We start from the raw sequence: 8,210 nt of genomic DNA, 5'->3' as shown, positions 1-8,210 counted from the left end.
AGGTAGTAGGCTATCGGGTGACCTTAGAGGATGTATCTTTGAAGGTTACAGTTAGATCCATGATTGTGACGAAGGGCGTCATAAAGAAGAATTTGTACTATTTGACTAGGAGCATGATGATTGGTGGAGAGCTGACGACTTCTTTAGATTTGGCTAGACTGTGACGTTTGTTGATGCTGGGATATTTGATTGTTGATACTGTGCATGGATTATTGAGGAGTGCTTTGACCTACAGATTGAAGTCCTGTGAGCATATTGGTATGAGCAAGAATACCGAGGTAGAGTTTGACACTTCTATTCACCGAGCAAGGGGTCTTCTAGGTGGTGTTCATTCAGGCATTTGGGAGCCTTCCAAGGAGGCATCATTGAGAAGTAATAGGTATTTGGTTTCCTGTGTTGGTGATTTTTCTAGGTATTTATGAGTTGCAACCAAGTCTCGTTGGTGTGAAGTCCTAGTAGTCAACAACAAGTGGAAGAAGTGTATTGGCAGAAAAGTAATACATCGTTCTGATTTTGGTAGGGGTTCTTTTCTGTATTTGTACGGAGCTCATGGCAGTGTGAGATACTTCATTGAAGAGGAAACATTAGGGCGACGAGATGAGTTGGAAGATTTGATGGGCTGTTCCTTGCTGGAGGAGGATCGGTGTTTGATGTTGAGTATTGGTTTGTAGAGGAGTTCTGGTGTTAAGGCTTCGACATATTGGAGCCATCTTAGGTTGCCGACTATTATGTTTGGAGTATTTAGATCTGGTAGAGCTGCTTCAGATTTTAGGTTGCTTCGGATATTTGGTTGCCCAGTATATGGTCACATCGAGGATGTGAGATTTGATCCTAGTGCACATTTGGGATTCAGAAGCTTGTTTGGTTATTAGTTGTTGGATTCTGTTTTGTTCTGAGTAGATATGTCATATTTGACTCTTGACAGGTAGAGAGTGTTGATCAGATCGTTAGGATCTCACAGCAGGTGGAGAGTGATGCTACTCCACGTTGGGTGGAGATTACTCCACGTTCTCCAGATCATTCTGTGTCGTTTGGGATTCCAGCTGAGATGACACATATTGGGGATCATGTTAATTTGGATACAGATGATGAGTTAGTTGATACGAGTGTAGTAGATGGACATAATTTGGATTTGGCTATGGCCGTTGGTTCACCTCAGGTGGAGGTGTTTAGTTCGTTTTATTTTGGGGCCATTGAAAAAGTTATCAGTTGCAGATTTCTTGGTGATGTTGGAGAAGGGTTGAAAACTCTTCTTATTGATTGAGAGCCTTTGGAGGCCATTTTGTGAACTACGTGAGGTTTAATTCTTTAGACAAGAGGATACGTAGGTAGTCATTTTGATGCAGCCAGTTTGGTGAGTTGATACCGACATTTAGAGTTTGTTCGCATTCTCGTTTGGGTCTTGACTTGTTGTGGATTGAGTCCATTGTCGTGGATTTGTTTCACTTCGTACTGGACGCCACAAGTGGGACGTTTGGTTGGTATTGGTGTCGGCTCAGTTTTGGAAAAACTTCGTCGAGGTGGAGAATTGTATAATTGGCGAAGAAATTTGAGAATAACAGGTTTTGGAAGCAGGGGAACAGTTTTGGGCATGTTCGGTCGACCATGGTGCTAGGCCGGTCGACCAAATACGTGCACAAATCCTGGGTATGATTCAGGGCTCGATGCGGTCGACCGCCACACCCTGTAATCAAACTTGAGAGTCTGGAGTTGGGTACGGTCGACTGCCACGATCGACCGTCGAATCTTGCAGTTGATTTTCTGGGTTCTGTATTTGTCACGGTCGACCGTCACGGTCGACCGCGTATTGGGTCAGGCCCAATTCTTTGTTTCCTGTTCTGGTTTGGTTTTTAGTTTGGTATAAATACCAAACACAATTTAGGATTTCGGGGAGAGCAGAATTGTGGATATTTGGAGCACAGAAAAGAGCCTTTTCTGGAGCTATTGGTTAGAGTTTTGTTTGAGAGATTTGTTGGTGAGATTAATTGGTGAGTTTTTTTTGTGATTTTGTAATCTCAGTTTGTACCCTCCTTCTCTATTAGTGAAAACCCATCTCCTTCTTACCCCGTGGATGTAAGCAACTTGCCGAACCACGTAAAATTCATTGTTTGTGTTCTTATCCTTATTTTAGATTGTTTGGCTTTCTCTTTTGGCATTGGTATTTGTTCTTGGAACCACATTAGTTTGGCCGCCGCGCACAACAAGTGGTATTAGAGGACAACAATACTATGGTTGATGGGACTAGCTAAAATAAAAATGTTTGCAAGTTTATTTTTACACCTATCAAACAGTAATGGAACTTATTGTGTATTGATGACCTAAATGACTAATTGGTTGAGTAATGAACATAATTTATGATAAACTGTACATTCTTGGTTATGGAAGCTTGCATAAGTTATTTTTCTGGAATACTGTTTTGTTCACTCTTGGTGTCGGAAAACAAGTGCAGGTTTTTTAACACCTCTCAGGACCAGCAATAAAACTTGTATATTGATGACTCAAATGACCCTTCTGGCAGAGTAATTAACATTATTTATGGATAAGCTGTACACTTTTTTTATGGAATCTTAAATAAGTTATATTTCTAGAATCCTGTTTTCATCACTCTTATTTTCGAAACTTATTTCTAGAAAAATATTAGAGTGGTGTCTGCTTTTTTTTTTTTTTTTTTTGTTCTTGTTATGTTTAGGTTCCCAGGGAATGGCTTTATGCTTTTAGTCCTGTAAGAACGCACAGCTACCTGAAGAAATGCCAGTAAGTTTTGTGTCTGAGACAAACATCAAGTTTAGTATTTTGTTAGGGGGCAACTTGCTATTATCGAAACGGAAGAAATGCCAGTAAGTTTTTTTTACCTTTAAGATTGTTTATTTATCCATTTAGGAGATTTCTTAGCCTGTTTAGTCATGGGTAGAGTTCTTAGTAGTTATTTCTTTGTTTTTAAAATATATGAATTATTTACATATTTACTTTATAGGGGAAGAACCAGTACAGATTGAGCAGACAAGCAATGGAATTCAAGTAGCTGAACATTCATGTTTGGGAAGCCTTTGAGAAGGGGTAGGATATCACAAGCAAGGGAGTAGAGGATAGAAGAATGTAAAAAAAATATAAATATATCTCCTTTCTTTCCAATTGTAAATAAATATATAAATAGAAAATTAATTATCATCTATGTAAACAATTTATATATCGCTCTAGTATTTTGGTGAATGTATTATTTGAATATAATTAGATTTTATATTGGAATATAATTAGATTGTGTTGGATATGAATATGATTTGGTGATGTGCAACATTGTGCACATGTACATGTGATATATGTCATGCAAAGTAGACTAAAATTAAAAAAACTATTGTAGTATCCGTCTAGGATGAGCATCATAGACGGAAATTCCGTCTAGGATGTTTAGATGTATCCTAGACGGAATTTTCGTCTAGGATACTCATCCTAGAAGGAAATTCCGTCTAGGATACATCTTAGACAGAATTTCCGTCTAGGATAATCGTAGACGGTTGTTTTTCTATCTAAAAGCATAGACGATATTTTATTCCGTCTAGAATGCATTTCCGTCTAGGATGGTTTTTCTAGACGGAATTCTGTCTAGAATAACGCATTCTCAATGGAAACTTATTAGACCAACATCCTAGACTGAATTCCGTTTAGGATAATCAATGTAGACGGAAATCTGACTATTTAGACGGAAAATTCCATCTAGAATGATACAAAAGATAGTTAGAACCAGAACTCATTATGATAACCACAAATATCCTAAATACAAACAGTTCAATAGTTTGCAGAGCACTATTTCCACATTGCTATTCTAAATATGTTTTCCATACTTTTTTTAGATTAATATTTTAGCAATTATTTTTTCCCATTGTTAATAGCTTCCTGCAATTCTTCTATTTAATTTCTGCCGAGATTTATAATGTTGTAGTCTACTTATACAGGAAATAATTCGGGACCAAATAATCATTGCATTTCACAGGTAAAAGCATCACTTCATATTTTATGGTAGCAAATATAGAATGAATATTTTATTTTCCAACGAATATCTCTAATGTTATTTTCTCGGCAAAGTTCTAACATATCTAATTATCGACATGTTTTTCCATTATAGATATGTGTCCAATATCAATTAACCAGTTAAGCCCCCTTGTGTTCTTCCCAAGGATTATTTAAGTGTTATCTCAATTGAAATTTTAATTTATTTTATCAATTACTTGCTTATGTATCTTAGTAATTACTGTTATTGTTTACATATCACCTTTTGAATTCGCAGTCATTCTATTTTTATTTTCCGTCGAGTAATATTATTTTGTTTACATATTATCTTTTGATTCTGTTAGTGTTGACAAAATATTTATTTTATTCAAATTTAAAATTGAATCTTTTAATATAACTAGTTTTTATGTACGTGGTAAAGTATCAAAATATTTTTTTATATTTTATTACTATAAATAAGTCAGATATCTTGAGTTAAAATATGTAAAATTGAATTATTAGATTTACTATTATTTTTATTTAAATATTATTAAAAATCAATGTAATGGATTTTTAAGCTAAATTGGGATGAATGTACCTAACTGGGATATTGTAATTGTTATTATGAACTATAGTTATAGCAATAAAGAAATCATATTTCTTATTGCATTGAAAATAGAATTGCACAGCATTTTTGCATATTATAAGCTTAACTGTGACATATTAATTGGTTTCTTAAGAAAAAATATGAATTGACATAATAATATCTTCAAGTAGAATAGTAAAAGGAAATAAGTTAAATTAATAATTTATGTCATATTCCAAATTCTACTAATCCCAAGATATAATATGGAGTCAAGCAAGAATAGCAATATCTTTATGAACTAATGTTCTAGTAAAAAAGAAACCGCATTTCTTATTACATTAAAAATAAAATTGCACAACACATTGGGACATTATAAGCTCATGTTTTATAATAAATAATTTTACTAAACCATAATAATCATACAAAAATAAATTGCAATGAATGGTTCCGAGATACCTCTTCTTACGTGAGATAATAAAAATCAACCTATACAATAATATGCATTATTGAAAAGCAGTAGGATTTGAGCAAACCCATAAAGAAATTTATAATAAAACTCAAAGAAACATGAAGATTTTAATCAAGTGCGCATTGCAAAACATTGCACCTAGAGAGTAATTGTCCAAAAACAGTAAGATTAGAGCAAACCTATAAACAAATTTAGAATGAACTCGAAGAAACATGAAGATTTTAAAGAATTGCACATCGTAGAACTTTACAATTAGAGAGTAATTGTCCAAAAACAGTAAGATTAGAGCAATCTCATACATAAATTTACAATAAATTTTGAAGAACAAAACATACCAATTACAGAAAAGACAAAGAAATACACCTATAATTGTCCAAAAGCAGTAATAAAAAGACAAAAACTAAATAATAATGGTAACTATAGTATAATTTTATGTGATGAAAGCAATCACATAAGCATACAAAACTACTAATAATGTTGTATGAAAATCCCTTATAAAAGTTCCTAATTCTACTAAAAATTAAGATATGATATAAAATGATCAAAAAAATATTATCCTTTATTATTTTTGTTTCATATTTTAATTGAACCAAGATCAATCTTTCTCCACCTTTATTTTTTCTGGGCAATTCTAGAGTAGCATCTTCATCATTTACGTCGATTGTAATATCAAGTTGGAGTTAGATTTCTTGTGCTATTATATTTCCTTCGCCTCGTTCATCTTTTGTTTTTTCATCTAACTTCACCAGGAATTTAAACGTTTTCGATATTCAACACAAATTTCTAAAAATATGGACTCTGATTAATTTTCTGTTTCAATGAGAACAAATATTATTTTAATATATATGGAAATTTTTTAATTTTCTAAATTATTACTTGAATAGAGTTAGGAAGTACCTCTTTTTCTATAATGAATTTTTCTGTTGTACATCCAATAAGAGTTTTTGCTGTATCAAATAGTGTTACTCTTGCATTATCCGTGCTATTTTCCATAAGAATCTTAACTACGTACCTGTAGTTTTCATTGTCGATTTCTAGAGATAGTTAATATTGTATTTTAATATGTTCATACCATAAAAAAGATATATTACTTAACATTGGTACTGAGTCATTAATGATTCTGTGGCATTTATCATTAAGGCACTCTTTATTGATATCTTTATCTACCTTCTTGTTGCAACATTTGCAAGCATAGAACCATGGCTCGAGTCAATTCAAAATAGTAGTTATTTTTGCCTTAAATGTGCAATAGCGTGTCTGTATATTGATAAAATTTAGTTAGGTTTAAATATGTTAATAAGAATAGGTTTCTAATATTGTACATGTATTGAACACTATGATGTATGCATAATATCACTAATTTGAATTTCTTTTGCATTTATAAAAAACCATTGATGGAGATCCTTTTGTTATTGCGGCTTCTTCCAAATGAAACCTGCATATTAGATTAAAATATAATATTATTTACTATTGTGTTATATGAAAGTATGCTTGTTCTACTTACCATTCCCTTAATTCTTTAGCTAGTTATATTTTTTAGGTTGATACATATTGTTGATATAATTTACAACGATATGCTTGTCTTCCCTGTAAAATTGAGATAATTACTGGATAAATTTTATGTTTAGTTGTCTTTATTAAGAATTTCAGTAATAAATTATGTACCTTTATATATAGAGATTTTAAAATCAAATAATGCTATTACTGGCTTATCTTTGATTTCTGCTTCAAGAATTGATCCTTCATTTGTAGATAAATCCCCAAATAAAGTTGCGCGCATAGTCAATCCACTATATATGAAAAAAGAAAGTACGTTAATCTTATTTTTTCTTATGATATTGGAAATAAGTATCATGAATATACCTTTTATCCATTAGAGTGATTTCCCTCTTATTGTCTGGTTTGTTATGTTTTGTAATATAGTTGATCACGACTTCACGTTAGTTGTTATTGCAAGAATATCTGCAATCAATTTTATAAAAAACTTATGATTCTATAAATTAACGTCTTATTTTGTATTGAAAGATCAAAGTAAGAAATTTATAAGTACTTACTAATTTTTGTTGCATCTTTCATGGAAAATGCTTCTTTAAATGGGACAAAGTTGTTCAATATGTTCTCCAAGGGGAAACCTGTTGGTGCTTCTTAGATTTCTCCATTTAAGTAACTTGTGGATACTTGAAAAAGCTGGGTTTATTCCTTTCATTTCTCCATTTGAAATGAAAATAATTTGATTCTTTCGAAGCATATCTATAAACTTTTCGATAGTCTCTCCGTACATAAATCATTGTATTTTGTTACCCTTAAAATATTATTAACACCAGAGATAAATATTTGGAAAATATAATTAATTAATACTAAGCTATTTATTATATTTTAATTAGTTATATGTAAACAGAAAAATAACATAAAAATTCATTCTGAAAATTATTAGGGTTTTAATGAAATTTACCAAATAGAGCTAAATTATAAATGCTGATATTATGATAATAACAAAAAAATGCAATATTTTCTCCTTTTTATTCTATTACAGACAAAAAATTTCATAACCCAAGCGGCAATATTTATCTTCAGAACTATGCTTGGAGGCTCTAGTACAATATCTAAGGCTAATTCTATATCAAACTCCAGAATAGTGGTAATCACCACATTTTTAAATTCTCTGACAATTTTATATCTCTTTGCATAAGTAATGGATGGACTTATTATGTATTCTCAAGGTAGGATCTCACGATATGTGTTGTCAGTTAATGGCATTGTACTAATTGATGAGAGAAGACCTCGTATTAAAAGATTCCAAATTAATATAATAAAAATAATATGTATAGAATGTATGTTAGCAAAACGTACGAAGGAGTGCATGACGTACAGATAAAAGTTATGTTAGTCTAATTAACCAAATGATAGATTTCGTTGTATCATCGGAATACTTTCACATGTTACCTTTTGAAAGTTTTAGTGATCATGTATCTTCAGTTGATATTATTTCTTGAGTTTTGAAAAGTACACACTGCTTTCTGTATGTAGTCTCATGATTGTGCTTTCCTTAGTCTTAAAATTTTTTGTGCATACACCAATTTCAATTTGCTGATATCATATATTTTTGAAATCTTGTGCAAGTAACTCTTAAGAGAATCTGACATATTTCTGTAGACTCCAAAACTGAATTAT

This window comes from Asparagus officinalis, chromosome 2 (genome assembly GCF_001876935.1).
Source record: "Asparagus officinalis chromosome 2, Aspof.V1, whole genome shotgun sequence".
Lineage (NCBI taxonomy): Eukaryota > Viridiplantae > Streptophyta > Magnoliopsida > Asparagales > Asparagaceae > Asparagus > Asparagus officinalis.
The sequence above is the reverse complement of the archived record's forward strand: the minus strand, read 5'-3'. Positions refer to the sequence as shown.